The following is a 22,385-nucleotide window of genomic DNA, read 5'->3' as shown; positions in this document are numbered from 1 at the left end:
TATTCTTATTACAACTTTACCTCTGTTGGAACTGGCGGTCGCCCACTTCATCGACAGCGGCAAACGTTTAAGATTCGGAGTCAAAGTATAGTATTAAGCGTCCTTATCATCCTATCCAGGGTAACAAAAAAATTTGTGCGGATAGGACTACGCTAAAAATTATTCCGCTCTAACGCTACTGATGCTGCTAGTATTGTATCGTTGTTCACACGTAGAGTTATAGACTATATATATAGATTATTAGAGTTATATACTAGCGTTATAACAGCGTGGTATAAAATGAAGGCCGATATTAAACGAACTCCTTGTATTTGGAATACATCTTTCTGTATTTCCTCTATCTCTTTTTGGTTCACTTTGAAGATATCGTTTCGATGTTTTTGATCGTGCCGAAAGTTCGTCATTGGACACATTGAAATATTGTCTTGTTGACATCAACTAAAGTAACCCGCGAGCGCGAGACTTAGATTTATTTCAATGTTTTACCGTTGAGAAATATGTGCGTCGATACACATAAATAGCATTATAAATTAGGCTGTTTCCTTTGTGTAGTACTATTAACCCACTGGCAAGGCTCATATATAAAGGTGTGTGTATATACTACATACATGCATTCGCGTACGTCCTACCATCGCGGCGGGATCAAGACAGATTCGCATTACCATCGCTGCTACCGCCAGAAGCAATGACCACTCAAATCGCTATAACAATTCAAAACTAGCTCAATAGCAGGCGCACGTGCCACGTTCAGGAGAGACAGTCAGACATACGTCCGCCTTGCAGCCTGCCTACCCGTCCGTCTGTTCAGGATCGTAGATGAATATTTGAAAAAGGACAGATACAAAAAAAGTGGGAGACCCAGATAAGTGCGTGAATATAGCACCACCTTTGCTTGTGAGGAACCGAGGCGGAGAATTGTGGATCACTAACGGTGGCTGTCGATTTCCTTGTCTTCTTCGTGATGTTGCTTATCTGCCATGACGTTAATAAGGGACGGGTTTCTCATAGAGAAAGCACAGGCTTAGGGGCACAGAGGAAGGGGGAGTGGGAAGGATACTGCACAAGCGATATGGTGGTAGTATTAGTAGCACCTCTACCGGAGAGAAGCCACTAACGGGAACTAGTTCTTGATAGACTGACGTTTTCTATCGTTGAGCAATACGGCGAACAGCGTCATCCTATTCTCTATACAAAAAAAAAACATCTTTTTTGTCGGTAGAGATAACTGCAACAACGACGACACCCGTAGTCATCGTCGCTTGCAGTTGCCTAACTCCATCGTTTTTCTGAGCTACTTGGCCATGATATCCGCGATACCACGCGTCGGCCAGCCCCGTTGCATCTGTTGTTCTTGCTTACCAGCCCCGGGAGTCTTGTAGACTTCTAAAAATTCCATTCACAGTCTCGGAGGTTTCTGTCGAGCTGAAGTTGCGTTGGACGTAATTAGGAACCCAGCCGGTATACAAGGTAACCAGCAGAGGGAAAAGTATTAGAGCATGAATGGAGCGGACGGGCAGTCGACACAAGTAGAAAGATGTGAACGAGCTGAAACAAATTCTTAGTGCAGTTTGGTCAATTTGTCTTAAGGCGCAGCGACTGCCAAAATCAGTTACTACTGCTTAGCTTTTATATTCTACGGTAGCTGCTACCCTAGCATTTCGTATTGTTTGCTGTTTTTGTCACTGGCCTGGTTACCGGAAAGACCCTGAACAATCGTTCTTTTGTCAGTTGGCCTGCTGGCCCTTTGTGTACGTTACGTCTCCTCCTGACTGAACTTAGAACGTTCCGTCTTGTGCTAGTGAAGCCCTTTGAACGGCGACGAGAGCGGCAGTGGTGGGACTGCAACATCTACAGCCACAATGCCGTTGCTGTATCCGACTATGGCAATCAGTCTGGACCAAGTTGGCTTGACATTTTGGTCTAGTGTTCAAGATGGCCTAAAGAAAAGAGACCGCACTGAGTAGAGGGGAGTACATAAGAAAAACGGAAAAGGACAATGCAATGTGAAGGCAGAAAAGTAGGCGTGGCAGGATCGGAGATCAGGTACAGGACATGATGGCCTTTCAGTCGGCGGGACTAGAAAGTACGTGATTCAATTGACAGCGGCAAAAGATTTGAAAACAAGCAAAGCGGCTGGGGTGAACGAAGGACGAGCTTGTACGATGAAGACACACAGCGAATTATTTTTCTGTGTGCCGGTCAAGGAAATTGGCATTGAATCTTCACAATGAGCTCTCAATCATTTACTGAACCTATTTAGTTGCAGCACAGCATATTGGCTCATAACTCAATTTCTGCAATGTGGTGAGGGGCTCGGAGCTCAACGACAAGCTGAACTCCAACGTTCCCAACAAACGTCAGTATTATGCGACTGTTTCTACCATAGTCGACTATTGTTTTGTTTTCTATAGCAAATACTGTCGCGTACACAGCGGTAATAGATTAGCTGCTGGCATTAATGGTCCTTGGAAAAGGCATCAATATTAGTGAGTAAATCAAGGTGGTATCCACTCCGCCGGCAGAGATGATCTTCCTATGCCCTGCAACCTTCTGATAGATTCGAATAGAACCTGCTGGACGTTCGCTAACGGTTCGTCGCGTCGAGACAAAGGTGGTTGTGGGTTGTACGAACAGAGCAGTAGTGAGCGGAGTAACATGACTAGTGGTAAGAGACCGCCGACCCTTACTAAACCCCTGCCCTTATTGCCTAGGGAATTGTCAGTGGGGAGCGTGTAGATAGCGAAAGCGAGGCCAACCGATTGCTCACAGCCAGAAGCTAACTGGCGGGGTCACAGCGCTGGCCAAACGAAGTGCAGGTGACTGCCATAAGACCCGTACAGCGCAACTGCGGATTGGCACGAAGGCTGCCAGGTTTGAGGTAAGTCTATACGTCGGTTTATTTGGCAGCTGTAGCAATGGTGATGACGGTGCCAGTGATGGTAGCTAGTGTGAGTTGTAGGTTTGGCTAATAGAAAGGTTCTGGGGACCTATGAGCAGTGGCAATATCTACTGCGATTGTTCCTGCCAGAGCATAATGGTGACCAATAATGTGGTCAAGGCCTTAGAATTTCATGAATGGCCTCATGTCGGCAGCCATAACAAGCTAAAGCGATCTAAAGTTTAAAAAAACCCATATATATATACATCTACTTTCGATACACGATTTTGTAGTATAATGGGGTAACATAGTTGAGCAGTAGGAACACACTAGCTGGTACGCGTTGCACTGTCGTTCTTTACAGCTATCAGCATCGTCTGATCACTAGATATTGGATCATGATTTATTCCTGGCTGATCACTGGAAAACACAATTACAACACTACAGTGGCTGCGAACAGCGCATACTTATCTGCCTTCGACTGATGATGCATCCCAGATGCGGGAAAATAAATTTACTGCCAGAAAAAACAAGTCTGCAAGCTGCGATAGGCCTTATCATCTGGCCATATCTTATTTTGCTCGTCACAGGAGTTCCCTGGATAGCCACCGTCTGGCTGTTGATGTTGGAAGGGAAGATTAGAGATGAGAGCCTTTGCACCTTTTAGATTGTCATGCCAGCAGCGGCGTGAAAGTTCCACCCACCACACGTTTCTACGTTGGTCTTCTTTGACCATCCGCATAATCGGTCCGATCCCCCCCCCCCCCCCCAAAGAAAACGTCAGCCAAGCTGCCCTTATTTCCATCTAACCAAATATTCCTCCTGCTTACTGACATCAGCCGTCCCTCATGCTGATTCGCCCGTCTGCCACGAGGGATGGCTGCACCATTTGTGCTAAATGGTACGGTAGCCCTGTATTTCGTTTTAGCAGTGCTTAAGCTACGAGCTTCACCTCTGGAAGCCTGCGTCGTTGACGTAAGTGAAATGACGCTAGATAAATAGCACAACCTGGTCAACACCAGCGGTGATGACGGTATTTCAAGGTTCTTATGTGTTATACAACGAAGTTTAATGATTCTTTATCCCTGGACCGTGTTGAAAGCAGTGGCATCCCACCAGTCTGATAACGTTTCGTGAAAACGTTGGAATCCCATAGACTAATTTCCGAGTGGGTTCTTGAAGTCTTAGTGGCGCTAAGAGCAATCGCTGTTTACCTTATGCGTGCACACATGCGGGCCCACATTGGCTATTTAGTATTATTTTCATTTATACGCAAAGAGAATAAGTAACGCATTGAAAATTCGAGAGATGTCCCAAGATCGATACGGTAGTATGTTTGCTAACAACTAACTGTTACGTACCGCCTTAACCTGGCTGCAACTTTCATTTATCATGGTATGCTTGTATGCTTTACAACGGGCCGAGCACATACTCCATATGTTGTTGTTTATGTTGTTATTGTTGTTGCTGCTGTTGTTGTTGTTTTATAGCGGCTGATTACCTGGAACGTCGATTAAAACGACCGTTGATGGAATTTCATGTGGGTTATAAAAATGATGGCGTTTGAAATGGCAGTTTCATGCCTATATAGTCCATACACGAAGAGCTCGCTTTGTTTCTATGAAGCTGAAAACGTTCATCGCGATTTTGCATTGGACTTCGGCTTGTCGACACCCACTCAGCTTGCACAGACTGCACCGCAGATAGAAATAGGGCTTTAACATTTGCGTTGATGCCCACGCTGATGTTGTCGTTGCTGGCTTCGGCGATGATGATGACAACGACAACTAGATTATAGTGGTACTGATTATTTCCGTTTTGCTTTTTAGCAGCCGACTATTAATTGATGATACTTTTAGCATGGCACAACTGCTAGCTTTCATTCCGACTAGTCCAGTACAGCCAACGGCGGAAGTGGAGAGTTTACCAGCTTCGGTAGAAGCCAGCTTTTCGTACGCGTCTGTATGTGAGAAACGTGACAGTGGCTGAAAGAGAAAGAGAGCAATCAACCAAGCAACTAGTCAACTAGCGAATGGGTGGGCAAATGATGAAGATATGAATGAGACGGGACTTTTGTTATTCAGGGCCTTGGTGATAGTAGTTCAACAGGACTTGCTCTCTAAACCGGTCGGTCCATTGACATCGACGTGCTTTTACCGCAAATATCACTACCACCTGCACGAGGCAGCATACACGCACGCACGCACACATACACACTATGTGTCTGACGCTAGGCCACAACTATTGGCACTATACACACATATACCACCATCTTTACGGGAAGGCGCTGCATGGTGTGGACTCAAAAAGCGATCCCGGACGACCATCAGCTAGTTTGCAGCACGTCAATTTAAGGAGCATCGTTTATGACTTGGGGAAACACGCTTATTACCATTGTGTTTCCTGATCTATTCGCGTATCGGACTGGACAAATGTATTGATCAGACAGTAGTTGTAATCGTGGTTGAAGTTGCTGATATAACAATAGTGGTATATAATGTAAGCGCTCTATAAGAGGTAGTAGTTGTTTTAATAGAAGAAGCACAATTCACCTTAGACGGACGGCCCCCGCTGAACTCTTTACCTTCACGAGGGTTTCGCCTACGCTTTCTTCCTTTCCTTCTTTCTCGCTTCCCTTTCTCTCACTCACTCATAAAATGTGACGGTGACGACAGGTAGAGATAGGCGCACGAAGGTGGGACGGGTGGCTGCCACAGGGATCGAATAGGCACGAGCGGATCTTGCGTTTACGTTGACGTTTTCACTGCATTGTGGCCTCGTGGCTGGCGCACTGTTGCCGCACTCTCGCAATAAAAGCACACTCTACTTCAGCCTTATTTCGAAGCAGAATCAATGGAAGCAGACGAATGGCCATGATTAGAATAAGAACGAATACACGACTACGTACAATAGAATTTCGGAAAAGGCCGTCAACTCGCTGTCGCCAGCCTCCTACCTTCTGCGTCTGCTGCTTCTGATGCTTCCACACTGCGGATCTTACTGCTGCTGCTGCTGCTGCGGGCGCAGAGGACCGGCCACCTATTCACTCCACTCATTCGGTGGGCGCCATGCAGTGCGGTGACGACGCACGGCATAGGCAGTCTTCGCTCCGCTTGTTCCTCCCGTGTGCCGCCGGATCAATGCGGACTAACTTCGCCGAGATACACAAGCTAACAACGCCCCCTGACGGCTTTTCGCCGCAATAGAGGCTCTAGACGGCGCCACCACTGCATTGGAGGGGAAAGAACAGGGAACAGGGGACAAGGGGAGACCGAGAACGGGGTTAAAGGTCTGCGTAAGCCGCCAGCCAATGGCAGACTCCGATGCCATCCCAGGCTCCGTTCAGGTTCTGGGCTCTGTTAGCGTAGGTTCGCAGCCTGTCAGCGTGGCGCCTAGGTGCCTATTTCACTTCTGCGTCCCAACAGTCGCTGGCTGACGATCCGCTGCAGTTCGACCCCACAGACTCGGTGCTCTGTTGACCCTCGTCGAGGAACATAAAGCATACGCTGGCCGCAGGCCGATTTACCGCAGGACACGTTGTCACCTAGCGCCCGCCAGACAGGTGCAGCGGACCCGGTACAACTTTGGTTCAGTTGCTGTTTGCAGCAGTGGGTCAAAATAAAATAACGTTAGTAGCAAAGGTAATATAAAAATTATAGCGACGGCAGCCTATTTAGCTTAAGGTAGCTTCAACAAAGTCTGTGAGCAAATTTTTTTTATTGAAAAGAAGGAGTCTTTGGAGAGAGTCAATCGTTCGTTAAGATATACGTCCATCTTTTAAGTCTATCTTGCCTTGTCTCTATCTCCATAATAATAATAATAATACATTCTCGTTACTGCTGCTTACTAGTATGTGTATTTTACTACATATACATTTTACAGAGAAGCCGTTTATTGCCTGTTTCTGATCGTAATCTGTCAGTAAGTCACCGTTAAACACTTCTCAAATACAGTCCTCTAGTATCGTTATCGCGCATCGCCTGGACGCCACGGACCAACATCATTTTTTACAAAAAAAAAAACAGTGAATTATGAGTTTCGACGGGCTGCAGGACTATAATAAATGGCCCCTGTATTATATTAGATTAGTTAGTTGTCGTATTTATGCGTGTATCACATGCTAGTATCTGCAAAACTGACCTTTGCTGCCACGACACACGCTCGCGTTCTGAAGTATGTCCTAAAAACCACCACTACCACAACGGCTATACACTAACCAGTATGATTACTGCCGCGAACGTCGATCAGCACACCATCACGCTACACCTTAGCCCCCACCGACGATTTCTGTAATACAATGGGATAAGCACTGTTTCGTGGAGTTGTCCTCGTCTCTTCCGCCAGGGCAGGAGGCGATTGGCCATCAGTCAGCCGCCAAGGGGGGTAAATGAGCAAGCCAGAGGCCACAAGAGCGCTGCTTCAGGCCACATTTTGAAGGTGGCTCTACGAGGACTGGGGCAGTTGCAAGCACCGCTTTAATGGCAATGTCTGCTACTGACATGCTCCGCTCGACAAAAATGGACTATGGATTTTCTATGTTATCGTTCTTTTCTATCTTATTCCCCACCGTTCCATCCAGTTAGTAGGCGGCATAGTGTTCAGGTGTCGCAAAGCCTATCAGCCGCCAAGGGAAGCCTGAACCTGGCGGATGCGGAGCTTGGTCAGAGATTTGAACAACTAACTGGCTGATCCTCGGCTGTACTACTAACTAGATAGCAAGCAAGCGGAGGCTGTTGCCTCGACGGCAGGCTAATCTATTAGCATTCCATTGGCTTCATGAGGAACAATTTGCTATGTCTTTACCCATGATCCTCTGACAGACGAGGGCACCGCAAAGAAGGCGGCAGCTGCTGAAGCCATCGGCGTTGCCATTGTCAGCAGTATCACCAGTAGCAATACTGCTATAGTTGATCGCTCCTCTACCGCTCGATTGGCTGCCTGTCCGTCCGTGAGCGAGAACGGAGGCTCTGCTAGCAGCAACCCCTTGGTGTCATACGTAAACCGACAGACGTGCGGCCAATGTGTGTCGTCGTTGCTGGCACTTGCGGTACACGCTATCGTGTATAGACTCATGCATGGAACGATAGCTGTGGCCGGGCGGAATAACCATAACTAGGTCGGGGTCAGAACCCGAAAGCCCTACGATTTTCATTCAGACTGATTCACGCGTCTACGTCGATAGAACAAAAGTTACCGGTTCTTAAGATCACTTTCAGTGGGTGTCTTTATCTTATTCTACGCTTTCGAATAAAAACATTGCTATTATATTTTGCTATTTATAGTGACATTTTATTTGAATAACATCAAATAATACATGGAAGTTTCTCTCTATAAACGCTAAATTTATTTGAAGAATTATATGTTTACTAAAACGCTTACAGCGCAAAAAACTACTACAAACATGTTCCGCGTTAAGGGTTGCTGCAGCTAGTTTTGTTCCTGTTCGGCAAGGAATAAAATTATTATTCTTTATGATATCTGTTTTGCTTCCATTAATGTATCAGTTCTACTCGAACATTTTAGTTGACATGTGATCCAGTTAAAGCCTAAGGGTTTATTCAAAAGGTTTTTTTCTCTTATCTGCTTAATATCGCTAGTGTGAGATAAATTTAGTTCACTTAAATACATTCCTATGAGTTCCTATGAAACTAAGTTCGGGATCTTTAATATGTTTTAGGTCTTTTGTGAAAATACAAGCGTGTCTTTGCTACCCGTTCTACGAAACTGTGTTATCGTATAGGTAACTTACCAGTAAATCCAATTTTGCCTTTTCGAAAATATAGAGCAGTCCTGTTACTGCTGAGACAAGATATTTAAAAATGGTTTTTCTGTTGAAAACCGCAGTCCTAAATATACCATGCATTCATCCACGATATCTTACCTTCCCTCACACGATGGTCCGTTGTTCCACCTAAAGTATATAAGTGGAAGCGACAATTTTTCAGAACCGGCCATTGCGAGATACACTTCGGATTCCCTTTTTCATACGCTCTTAGTAGAAATTGTTACTCTGATTTTTTTTTCTGTAAAAGATGTACAATAGTCTAGACTGTCAGATATAATCGAAACGTGAAATAACCTCAGAGCACTACATTCCGTATACAACTAGTTTTCTACGACAATTACATTCTGTTTGGAATCCAAGTCCAACGTATCACTTTGCCCCTAGAAACCCGCTCTCACTTAATAGGCAAAGGAAATAATAAACGCTAAGTGACGTCTCACCTTGTATTTCAACACATAGGGCCCAAGGCGATATATCATAATCTCAATCCTTAACAGTATTCAAAGCTTATTTGTTCGGTATCCAACCAGCTAAGCACGGCTTAGGTCAAATAATAGCATGCTAGCTCGAGGTTGAGCTGCCACTTGTCAAGTTGACTTGCCACTTGCCGGCTTTTGATTTTTAATGCTTCATTGAAGAAATAGGTGGAGAAGGGCTGATGGATGTCTGAATTTATCCGGGCGCCATTTAAAGTTTACAGCTATGGGCGCTTTTGTATCAGGCTTTTCTGTTTGTTTCACTTCAGATGTTATTTATGTAGTAAGCACCGATAACAGTATTCAATATGGTTAGTGAAAAATTTCTACAAACGAATACTTTGTAAAGCAGCGGAGCTTACTTTCAAACTGCATCTCGTGCGCTAACCTAACGACACTCACTTGTTTGACTTTTCCCCAATCTCACACCGTCGTAAAGAGCTTTGAAGCTGTCAAAAATACATCACTATTATGCCTGATTTCTAAAATTCTACCTAAATAAAAACAAGACATTTCAGCAAAATGTTTCACGTGTGCTAAAAGTGTCATTTTTAACAGACATGTTCACTGAACACGCCCGCTACAATTTCAATTCGGAACCTAAACAGCTCACAGACCCCTTTCAAATGTAAATGTACGGCAGTCCTATTGATAGCTTGAGCAAGTGATTCGATGTTACGATGTCGAAATTTGTTAGACTTAATAACACACTGCACAAAGTACCCCGACAGATTCAAATCTCTCTGGGTTGCTCAATGCCCATGTAGGTTACGCGTATCTCAGAGCATGCTCATATTTTGAGCTAGCGTACGCTCTTTGCAAAAAGCGTAGAGCCACATTTTAAATGCTGCAGCTATCGAAACTTCGATAGCTATCGATATGTTGGCATTTCTAAAAAATATAGTGCTATGATATCCCTTTTACTGGACATTAACCCTCGACAGAGAGTCGTCATTGCACATAATAGGCACATTTTTAGGACTATGAAAGGAGCAGTTATGATTTCTGCAATTAATTTTTGTAACAAGGATAAAAATGCACTCGTCAAAAAAAGAAAATCAAAGACAACTTGTTGTTTAATTCCGAAGAGAACTGAGCTACGACCAGCACCAAGCAAACCCCTTCGTCTGACCAGCCTAAGAAAACTTACGTTTCTCTGCCTGACGTTTGTGACAACAATCCGAGATACGGTAAATTGCTCCAGATAAAATGTCGTCGCTAATAACCTGGTTGAGACAGAAAAATTATCAGAAATTAATTTTAACTGTCTTTTTGTTTATCGTCTAACTTCTGTTGAGCTGTAGCAGAACCCTTTATTTTTTTTTGGTTTATTCTGCACCACTCACTGTTACAGTTTCGCACTGCGCCAAGGTTGACTATTACCGCATATCAGATTCCCCATGCCCAAACGTATTGGAGATTTCCTTAAAGTAAATAATAGGTAACATCAAGACTCTAGTTGATTTATGATCGAAGTTACGTAGTGTTTATTTAACAAACGTTCATTAACTGGAGGCAGGAAACACAATAATTTAACCTGATATTTTGTATCAACCAATAGCGACACATGAGTTACGCGTAGGTTTTATATCTATAAATAGAACTTTGATCATCTTCTATATTTAGTTTAACATAAAAGGTCACAGATGTCTTCAAAACCTCTCTGACCTGTTTGAGAGTAGAAGTATCTCGTTGATTCGAACACAGCCTTTCTTTCACGTCTACGATAGTGGCAGTCACAATTTCTGAAAGTTAATGGATTTCTACTTATTTAGAAAGAGTCATCGGCAGTTCACCGAAGTGATCGAACTTCGTAAGCAGATACTTATACCACACAGATGTTGGGCACACAGAAAAGCGGAGATCGCAGTTCATGTTAACTGAGGCTAGGAGTGTTTGGGTTACCTTTGTACAGATGCGCAATATAAGCTAAACAGCGGGTAATCTGATGCAGTGGTACAAAAGTAGTTCCAAAAGAAACAAGTTCTTTTATTCCCGCTGCCCCTGGCGTTGCCGCCGCCGTTGCAAGGTCTAATCGCGCCACCTTTCTAGTTTGTCTAAGTCTCTGGTTTGGTCTGATGGGCGAACGCATCCGGAAAAAGGAAGTTGGGCGACTCAAAAAAGTAACACTGAATTTTGGAGGTAATTAAAAACATGTGGCGACACTAGCCAATGAAACAGCCGTTCAGGGAAGAGGGTCCATTTTTAGAAATCAAGTGATATCAATTCCTCATTCGGTGTTTTGCTGACATATGCGAACATTGCGCACTTATTTATCTGGGTTTCAACCCAATCTGGCGACAAAACCACTACCTCTGAAAACTGACTGTACATAAATAGTTGATCTACATATTTTACAAGGATCACACGTATTTTACGAATAGTGTGTTTTTAGCTTTACCTGATGTTGCTTAGGTCAGTTGAGCTACGCATGTAAATGACGCGCTCGTGAGATAGTTATACCCCTTCGCTCGTGTTTAGCTGACGGTAAGTTGCTATAGTAAAATACTTTTGAAGTTATCCAATGTATTCTGTGCACTAGGGTGTAATATGGCCAGGCACGGCTCGTCAGGAGCTGAGGTTAAAATGAAGGTATACGTTGCTAGGTAGAAAGAATAGGGTGAGGCACGATGCACTTGGATACGGCAATAGAGGATTACTCCAACGAAATCATAGGCAATATGGCCACACGGAGAGGGCAGTCACGAATTGTTAACTGAAGGTGGCTTTGGTCATCCTTGACCACCACCGATACGTACCTCACAATCAAATGGTCAGGAGTTTAGTTTAGATCTGTCTACCAGAGGACATCTCAGCTGCAACTGTAATATCACATTTTATTATATCACGAAAACAAAAAAAAATTAAACGTATTATTGACAAGCACACCGTGTGCGTAGAGCCGCTTTAAACATGATAAACATTTCATCATCAGAGTTTCCTCATCATTTTTTTGTTCCTTTCGCGCTTCGAAAATAACGTATTATCCATTCTAAAGCCAGGCGGCCGCTGGCAAGGTTTTACGTTTATGCATAGAGGCCACTTTAGTGCAATGCAAATGTATTTCTATAGAAATTTTATAATCAATTTATACGTGGTTTTATCCTGTGCTCGTGCAAACCTGAGCTCGTGTTGAGTGTTGATCACCGACTTACCTTATCGAAAAATACTTACGTCTATAGAAATCGATCTTTTATAAACACTCAATCCTCCATGTTTAGAAAAGCCAGCAGAGTCTTCCGTTGATGCATAGCATAGCAGCGGTACACTATACACTATCCCGCTACTATCAGAAAGTATCGTAATTGTAAACACAAGTACTTACAACCAACAGTCAACCGTTATTAAAACAATCATCGAGTCATAGTTGTATAATAAATATTGTAGATTTGGTTCACTTGGCCAGTTCTGACGTTTGTAGCTTTTCCCTCAAGTACAGCCACGCTACCATTCATCTAAGCTTATGACAAACTGAAGCCAGGAGTGCTCGTTGAGATCGTTAAAGTGAAGTCAAAAGGGCTCACTATTTATGTCCCACTACCCTTCATACCCTCGCCGTTCTCGTTCGTAAGAGACGTTTGCTATGGGATTGAATGGGGTAGGTTAGCTAGCGAAGTTATCAGGGACCATACACACCCTCTATATCATGCCTATGCCAGCATCAGCAGCTGTAACGGGGCGCGCTAGAAGCAGCACACGAACGACCGTCGAATGCTTCAACCTAGTTCCTTCCTTGCCTTTTTTGTCGGGTACAGTCCTATCCAGCCTAAGCACAGTCAAACGCTGCCTTTAATCATGCCTCGATAGGAGTGTACTACCCCAATATACGTTCTCAACTACCTCTCACGCGGTTCTTGTGCCGTCGAACGTCCTATATGTCTTCCTTCATAACCAACTACATTGCATTTGCGGACGTATTTTCGCACGCTCGTCTAGTCGGTATTTACAGAAACGTTTATAGATGCAAGGGACCAAACTGCCTGACCGTTGTCCGTCTATCTGCTGCCGTAGAGACTTTGAAAACGTTCTTCTAGGATCAAGGAGTCAGCCGACATGCCCTACTCGTATGTTTAGTGCGCTTGGGATGACTGGTAGCGTTGTCCCAGCTGACCTGTTCTTCCTTCCCTCTTAGGCCGTCGTTTTATTTCTCTTTGGTTTGAACTAAATTAGTGCAGCCTCTGCGTCATATGTTTCTCTCGAAGGGAGGTACCTTTTCCTCCTTTGAAGTTGATAAGATAGTGCGATCGACCCTTCCATTGATCTATCGTGTACCGCTGCCGGGTCATACAGGCAATATAACTATACATAATACGTCGAATACGAAAACGCTGTAACGAAGACTCAACAACGTGGCGTTTGCCCTGGTGCGACATGACGGGGCTCCTTGCCATGCTTCTTGCCTTAGCTCGTTGTACAGCACAAAAGCAAGTAGCAGTCAATGATATACACAGATCGCTGAAGATTATGTTAACTAATGATGTATGCCCAGATGTTTTTCTTTAACTAGATATTCATTTGAAAGCATATTTTCAAGTAGAGTGTCATTTATAAGTAGCACGCGATGATCGTTGTTGGTAAATAAACAACCTGCGAATACAATGCCATAACAAACGTGCGGAACTCAGTTCAGTTGTCATGTCAAACGGTGCATGACCGATTGAACTATGTAGTGTTTTGGCTTCGGACTGGTATAGCCAGTAGACGCCACTGGAGGCTTACCCAGTAAAAGTCAACCACACATAATCCATTCACCTATGGGCTCCTAGCCGGACCACTGGGCTTCGTCTCAAATAGGGTAGCGCAGTATGCACAGAGGAAAACAATCGTTCCTGTTTTAAAGACGAAGTTTGCTAAAGATCTGTCTGCTCCGACTTGTCTTATACCCATACAATAACAGCTACAGCAGTGCTTAAAAGTACCCTAACACTAATAAGTAGCAAGGGGAAAATATGGTAGCTATTCGTATCAATATTGCGCACCTTGCAATATTTCATTATTCATGCTTAAAGTGTGAAAACTTCACTTTAATCTGCGCTAGACCACTACGGACACTATGTAAATTAATTAAATCAATGGTCGACGAAATATTATTAGATACTACCCTGGAGCCTAAGTGCTACACCACTGCTGCGCAAGGGTTCATTCGAACGAACTGGATTTCATTTTCAGCTTTAGGGTTACATCGGCATGCTCGTATAAACCCTTTATATAGATAGTTTCCGGGACCCAGGTTTATTTAAATTCCAGCCTTCAAGAGGCCAAATTCATCACGATGCTTACAGCCCCTAAAAAAAGATGCCAGTCATATTCAGAAATGGGCGGTGGAAGGGCGAGCCTTACTAATGAGCGTTAGAGACAATTGAGAACAGTCGAAGCATATGGTCTCTTCATGAAAAAGGCACCAACTTCCTTCCTAATAAACATAACTAGAAAAAAAAGCCAAGGTCACAAAAAATCAACGGTATCACTTGCGGTATGTGCTTGCTTGGGTTTAGATAACTGATGGCTTCATGTTTAGTTTTTTCCACTTAGACGAACGATTTATTTTATTACAAACATTTCGATCATAACCATCGTAGCGTACTAACGTCTTTTTGTGAATTTGGTCCCTTCTAGCAGATTGGAAACACCTAGCTAACTTTGACTAGGGACCTATATCAGTAATTGTTCGTCACCATTGGTAAGGTCCACATAAATCTTGTCCGATAAGGCTTCGCCTGAAATCGACGTTACAATTTACGAGTTGAAATTTAACACGAAAATCATGAAAAAAAGACAGCATACAAATGATGAGCATACAGCATAAAGGTTCCATATGTGGCCGTAAATGCAAATACCGTAAATTAGATTTCAATGGTGAACAATTCGCGTAGAGAGAGCCGTCTGATCCCTATGAAACGGACCTTCTAGATATAATGGTTGCTCTCTGTGTCTGAACTAAATACATATTTAAATTAGATTGATGTTTAGATTATACTATAACTGGCTAGCTCTTGCCCCGTAACCAGTACTCTATCAAACTCCACCACAACTTTTCAGCTTACTTTATATTACACTTTGTCAACACTGGAGTTGGAACCTGGAGCTGTCTTTTCCTCTTACATGTGAGCCATTGCGCAGGCTTTTCAGAGCGAATCATCGCGAGATCTTTTTTGATTAAATCTAAGCAAATTGGGCTTTGCTTGACCTGGACTTGGTTTCAAATCTGAGGCAGCTGTCCCTCCTTCTCTATGTTATATTTTTTCGTGTTAATCCGTTGTAATTGAGTTTGTTCCTCGTTTCCTAGATATCGCACCAGCTTTCCCATTATCATGTTTTTGGTAGATCATTCTAATCATCCTATTAATTTGCTCTCATTACCAAGTAACCCTGCCTTAGTCATTCGATCGCATTAGTTCAGAAATTTTTTTTCTCAGATGCACTTTGTCAGCTATTACCCTCAATGCTCAGGGGGTTTTAGCGCTCAGAAAAAAGAAACGGTATCGTATGACCATGTTCTCATTATCTTGCGACAGCTCTACAGTTGGCCTCTTTCTAATATTCAATCACTTCACGACCGTAGCCCTGTACACTATTGAAGGTATTCCATTATCCCACAGGGGTACTTCTCCATCAAAACTAATGTGAACGTTTAATATTTCATTTGAACAAGCCGGTCGAAGAAGCCGACAGATACCTATAATTTTTCGTGAGATTCGACTAGCCGTTATGGCATGTGCAAAATGTTTTCGAGTTTCTCTTTCGAGAAATCTCGCTTAAAATTGTTAGACATTTGGCCAGATTTTTTTCTCTTATATGTACTTTAGGCATATTATCAGTTAATAAGCGATAGATTTATAAAGGCGGCGTGGTCTGGGTGGGTGATGCACAGCTCTAAATGCGTTGCCATGGTAACCATAACTAACAAGCATGGTGCCAGGCTGATTTTAACTTCAGTGTTAGCAAAAATTATTAATGATTAAAAAGTGAAGGAAAATAAAATATGATTATTAAGACGAATAGTTGCTACGGCCTTTCGTAGGTCTGCTGAAGAAAGCTTAGTACGATTTATTCCGGTGAGACTCCCAACTGAGAGCAAGTCCTTGATGCTATACATAAAAGTAGGTAATTTAGAGGATTTGTTCAGATCAAATTTGTAACTGGCAGCGCGATAAACGAAGCAGCGAGTAGTTTCTTCTTAAAAAAACACACACTTTTCAAGCATGTGGCAAAGCAAAGAAAACGATCTTAACGTTTCTTATATTATTTAGATAGGATTACATATTTTTTTGATGTTTTTGATGATAAAAAAATGTATACAAATTTTGTAATATAAGTTTATGAAACTGTAGAATCTGCTCTCCGATTTTTCGACTTCAAATAGCTGCTTGACATAGATTTTCTTCAATGAATTTCTATACCTAATTTGGCTCACGAGATATACTCGCTTCCGGTAATAATTTCTAATAGAGTTGCAGATAGAAGTCTTGCGTATGCCTATTTGCGGACATGTCACTTCTTCAAGGGACTAATCGTTTGCTTAAGGCAGAACAAAGCAGTGTAATTATCGCATTACGTCTATTGTGTAGAGTTATGCGGTTCTTGTAAGGTAAGAATTGACCCAATTCTGGGTTAGGTTAGAAGTACTCGAAGACCCTGTACCTAGCGTATAACAGTCCCATTGATTAGATCTGAAATATGCACGCGGAAATATATAATAAACAAACGGCCCAAAACAGCGTATTGAATTCATTCTAATGGATCGCTGTGAAATAGCTTTGTGGGATTAAGTTCTAATTTTGTTTGCGTGCTCATACCAAGTATAGATCTGACAACATGTAATACAGTCGCATGTTATATAAAAATGAAATTAACAATGTACCGTTCTATTAGGGTCAAATCGGGTCTATTAACATTGTCTAAGTTGAGGCCAAATAGGAGTCAAGCTTTACGGACCCAAACTTAAATAGCAACAACTAAAGGAGGCGCACCAATCGATAATGGTAAGATTCCTAAAAAATCGCTCAATTGCAATAGAGGTTTTGTGTTTGAAAGCAGTATTTTTGATTAACAAGAGATGCTTCGAAAATCTTCCATTTATAATAAATGTCTGTGGGCATTTTAAGGGCTCTCTTTTACAGCACGCTCATTAGCTCACAATCTGTAGTAAGACGTCGACATAAACTATATGTCACAAAAAGAACAACGAACGTGACGGACCTTGTCACATCTCTCTGGTCCCAGAACGTTGATTGGCTAAACGGACATCAAACGCAACATGTAAATCCGATTTATGAATACTTCCTTTGACAATAAGTGCGCCTGAAACAAAGCTCCCTCTGCCGACAGCGTCGCTTATACACTGTCGTGTATTTACGGACTGGACACTTCTAGCCTGAAAAACAAGATACGAATTAATATACCCTCACTATGTAGATCCTGACACGAGTATAACAAACGGGAGTCATTCCTTAATTTGAATTAAGTGTATATAAATTCTAGACGGTGAGGTTCAATATGTAGTAAAAGAATGAAGTGTCCATTCTCTCTATTTCATTGAATACATTACTCCTACAATCAAACATCCTACAGGGATTTTAACAGATGTTCCAACAGAAACGGGCCTGTAGGAGTTTACTGTGTCCACGAAGCGTGCCTTGTATCAAAAAAGAACTTCTTATGCCAGCCAATTTACCAGAAGTAAAGCCATAATAGGTAACCATTTGTCATGAAAAAAGTCCCGTTATCCACGTACTCATCTCATAGGATTAGGAACGCACAACGCCTTTACAACTATCCTACCACGAACAGATATTTTAATAGCTTTAGGTGATACTCAGTTGCAGTATTGAGCTGGAATAGTTGTAGCAATGGTTAGTAGATTCAGTTTAGAAGTAGTTTCCTTACTAAAAACATAGTTGAGATAAATTCTAACTATGTGCTTATACTTTTACGTCGCACATAAAGTTTGTGTGCAAACAATCGTCGTAGGTAATACGGAACCTTATTTCCATATTAATCTACGACGGTCGTTTGCACACAAACTTGATTGTCAAGCTGAGTGGGCAATGGCCAAAGCTTGACGTGTTATACGAAGCGTTGATTAGGACGTTGCTTGATCATACCCGCATGCACACAACAAGGTACAATCACCGTGGCGTTAGATGAGAATCACACACGTTCTAGCACACGTTCCTTTCTGAAAATCTTTCTAAGAATATTGCTTTTTATTTTGTTCGATTAAGCGGCTCTTATCGGGGGACCCTTTGCCGGCTCCTAAAATTTCCTAGTTCTATTGAAAATTAGCGAGGTTCCCATCATATGTTGGTATAGAGGATCGCTTCAATATGAGGTAATGCTTACTTAGCGAAGGTACCGCACGTTTACGCAAAACATGTTGTCTGTTACTCAGCGCTCGAAATAGAATTCTCTCTATTATAGTAGTAGTAACCGTAAAGGTAACCAAAACGAATTTTCTAGTAACTGAGAGCCGGGATTTAGAGGGATATGTGGTATGCTTTCGTGTACAAATCCAGTAACTTTATTAGGAGGCATGCTGTCTACTGCCATCAGATTGATATGTTACGATTGACAACGGACGGATTGTTAGCTGTTACTTGTAACAATTTCATAGGGTAAGCCTGGCGTACGCTCCGCGCTGCACGGTTACAAACGGCCGTCGATCGAAAACACCCTTACTACTGTTAACAAAGAATAGCCTTTATTGCGACAGATAATTTTAGCATCTCGTTTTCGTAATCGAACGGAAACAACTGATGGAATGTTCGAACCGACTCTTAGAACCGAATCAACGGTTGTAATGAAAATGTTAGGATGAGAGTGATCTTTACTGGGTGAAAGTGGTTCTTTTGTGGGTCGTTTCTTTTGACAATCTAATGGCAAGCGAAAAGCAAGACGAAAGCGAGAGGAAAAAAGGGAACAAAGCGTAGGCCACAATAGGCTCCACCAAGGTCATGACTGTTTCGGTTTTCGTCGTTCATCAAAAACGGGAAAGAAAGATTTATTTGGTTAGAGTAGACCACGATAGTAGTCGTTCGCTGCAGAAGATAGCAGACAAACGATTAATGCTTTCCATTCTTTCTGGTTCTCCTTTTTTTGGTTTCACGCGCAGCGAAAGCTACGTCGGTACCTTGCACAGAAAAGGACGGAACTTCTTAGATAGTGCACCGTGACGATCGAACTCTAACTGGGTTGTCGGCCTCCCCCAGTCTGTATGTATACGGAATAAAGACAATGCATTTTGACCTTCAAAGAGCATTGTAAAGTTTCTCTAAAATGGCACCTTTTAACACATACAGTATTGTTTCTCGACCCTATACCAGCAAAAATGATACGGTTCAGGTCAGGGATGATCATAGAATACAATCAGTCAGCAAATGTGACGCACTAGTAGACAAACAACGAAGTTGTTAGTTTATATTGTTATACCCCTTTTTTCAAGTGATTATTTAGTTTATTACATGGGTGCTCGTATGCTTATCTTTCCTAACGAATGAAGTTGGCAAGGTATATGTCAATACTTATGCGTTCATGCCGCAGAATGTTAACCAGCTGCCGAAAGGATCTCTGGTGCTAGCCTCTGTCGTTTGGTGCTCTGAAATTTTTTAATCGGTCATTCAATCGAACAAGACACGGGTGTCAACGAAGCTTAAGTGATCCGGTCACTAGGAGGATTTCCCCAAATAAAATATCGGGCTGTACAGTGTACTTAACCAAAGACACGACGCTGAAGATAGCTATTGTTTACATAATCATCAGACCAAGTGAATTGTCTATAGAACCAAACATTTAGAATTATTTACTCTATTTACTTTGACCCTTGTGCTGAAGTAAACGTTCTTTTCAGCTTCTAAAATCCTCTATTAGTGCTTTTCAGTAAAAGTTTTGAATCGTCTATACCACGAATGTATTAGCATCAGTTTTCCTTTGGCTACCTACTTCTCAAAGTCCTTCCACAATCGGCCCTTGTACAAGACGTCTCGCGATTCTCACGGTGCGCTTTCGGTAGCTTGTAGTGGCCCATCGGCGCTATCTGACAAACTTGCTGCTACGACATCCAATTGTTTCTCCCTCTTAAGGCCTCACTCGATAAAGCTCTTCCCAGCAATAATGTGCACACCTCCTTGTCAGTGTACCTTTAGCACATCAGGCGTGCCAATGCTATTGTTTACAAAAGTCGGACCTAACACTGAGACACTATACGAAGTAGAAATCTGAATCGTTTTCTGAACTACAGTATATATTATTATTACTGTCGCTTAGCTCCAATCGCTTCTCGCAAACTACAAATAGAACTAGAGCTCTGGTGCACATCTTAAAAGTAAATTGAGGGAAATTCATTCGAGTCTGGTTGATTCCATTTTGCACTTGTCTTTTGCCACCCATTCAGCTTTTTGTAGGCTAATTTAAGCAATATTAGGTACTCATTGGCCTAATTCGCAAATTTATAATTCACTCATTCCCTAGATCATAACAGCTTCAACACAGCCGAGGCCTGCTTATTATGTAGGCTAAGAGATCGACTATTTTCTAACAAAAAACAGTAGAAAAACACCTTGTGCCAAAAGAGCAGCTGTTACAGTGATTAGCAATCACCGGTACTCCTATGAGTGTAGAAGCTTCACTCCTGTTTACGTAAGTAAATAATGAATTTCTGCAGTGAGTTTCTTATTATAGCACATCTCTGATTCCTAAATGTGGCTACCGTTTTGCAAAGATCCACGGACGAAAGTTGATGCAGTTCATCCAATGTTATATACGGTAAGTGGAGTTGAGATACGATATCGCATCGTAGAAACTTTACACACTAAGTGTATTTTGAACGCATAAAAACAACTTTAGCTACTGCCTTACCATAACTACGTTATGTTTTATAAAGGCAAAGAATATCATTAGCACTTCGCTTGTTTTCTATTTGGTGTCATCGTATTACGTGATTGCTCGGGCCAACCTTACCATAGTTCACGTACCGATGTAAAGCTTTGGCGCATAAAAAATAACTTAATAGATGAAATGTTAATTTTTTTTTTTTTTTTAATAAACTATTTTTCACAGAATTATGGGTGATCGTGCGAATGGTGACGGCCGAAAAGTAGTCCAGTTCTTTCGAAAACTGAAATAGCCAACACGATTCGTAGCATCGAAACTCGCAAATTTACTACTATACTTTTATTTGAACTTATCCTTTTGCTCAACGGAGGTAGACTCAAACTATCGGAAGGAAGAAATTGTTGTTGAGAAGGAAAGGAACATTGTTCTAGATATTAGACTACTGCTTGACGCGCCGAAATGGCCAAACGGAGCACGTGGTCCAGCATCAGATTTACTATCAGTGGTCAACACAATCCTCCGATGCTCACCTCTGGATCAGTCCATTGATCAGACCTCCCTATAAATTCGCAGCGCCTGATTTCATAGCAAATACGGCACCTAAGTTTGCTTTTATAAAAGTACTACGTTTCCTTGGCGTATTTATTGCTAGCTATATGCTAGCGCTAATTAGCGTATACTATATTACATGTACATAAAATAAAGAAAGAGAGTCAAGTTTGCTCATCTCTGGATCAGAGCTGGTCTTTAACGTTACTAAGTATGTTACGTCTGTAAAATCAAGCTAGCCTGGTGATTTGCGCTTTATAACAACGTAATGAATAGTAAATGCAGCGTATTCACACGCTCAGGTGATCCATGAAAATGAGTTATACTGACCCAAAACTATATTTACTGTCAATTTTCAGCATTCATAGATTATATACTATTATTTATTTCAGAGTTAACGAAGGGCTTAAAGCTTTATGAACAATAGACTACAACACCACCTTCCGCTAATTTCGCCCCAAACATGCAGACGGTTCCGTCCATTTTTTAAATTAAAAAAAAATAACATTTAAAGAACTTACTTCGAAAATAGCCAAGCACAAAACTATCGAATCTGATTGTGGGAAAAATACGGACCGCTAACTCGAGCCTGCAAAAAGTGTTTAGAGCACCCGTAGTATCATTCGTAGGCTTGCTAGTGCGAAGCGTTTTACGTTACAATATTAACAGCTGTCAGGCCCCTTGTTGTTTCAAGTGCACAACGGCGTTTATCCATTGGATTTTTCGAGGACGAGCGACGATTTCTTGCTCAAGACGGATGTCTGTACCAAGCAGAGCAGCCAAATCAGCTAGCTGCTGACGCCGTCGCCGCAACGCTTATACGAGTGCCATTAAGATAATACTGATACATACCCTCATATTAAGTAAG

General features: G+C 42.3%; 2 protein-coding genes and 1 long non-coding RNA gene across 9 annotated transcripts in view; 2 read left to right on the top strand and 1 right to left on the bottom strand.

The window, feature by feature from the left end:
• Nucleotides 1-5,828, bottom strand: part of Nckx30C (solute carrier family 24 member Nckx30C) — a 129,499-nt gene extending 123,671 nt beyond the window's left edge. For all 6 annotated transcript variants that reach the window (XR_015317475.1, XR_015317474.1, XM_086975397.1 and 3 more), the window contains exons 1-2: nucleotides 5,431-5,828; nucleotides 4,380-4,863 (exon numbers count right to left, since the gene is read on the bottom strand). The gene's annotated coding sequence lies outside the window, so the exon portion shown is untranslated. The remainder of the gene's footprint in view (nucleotides 1-4,379; nucleotides 4,864-5,430) is intronic.
• Nucleotides 1-22,385, top strand: part of LOC111254632 (uncharacterized) — a 160,445-nt gene that overhangs the window by 116,740 nt on the left and 21,320 nt on the right. The gene's annotated exons all lie outside the window — the stretch shown is intronic.
• LOC147754679 (uncharacterized) lies at nucleotides 2,797-21,647 on the top strand. Its single transcript, XR_015317479.1, has 3 exons — nucleotides 2,797-2,878; nucleotides 20,799-20,899; nucleotides 21,194-21,647. It is a non-coding gene; the product is annotated as an uncharacterized LOC147754679 (long non-coding RNA).

The sequence above is a fragment of the Varroa destructor genome, unplaced genomic scaffold (genome assembly GCF_002443255.2).
Source record: "Varroa destructor unplaced genomic scaffold, Vdes_3.0 BEIS01000007.1, whole genome shotgun sequence".
Classification (NCBI taxonomy): Eukaryota; Metazoa; Arthropoda; class Arachnida; order Mesostigmata; family Varroidae; genus Varroa; species Varroa destructor.
This window is presented reverse-complemented; position numbering and strand designations above follow the sequence as displayed.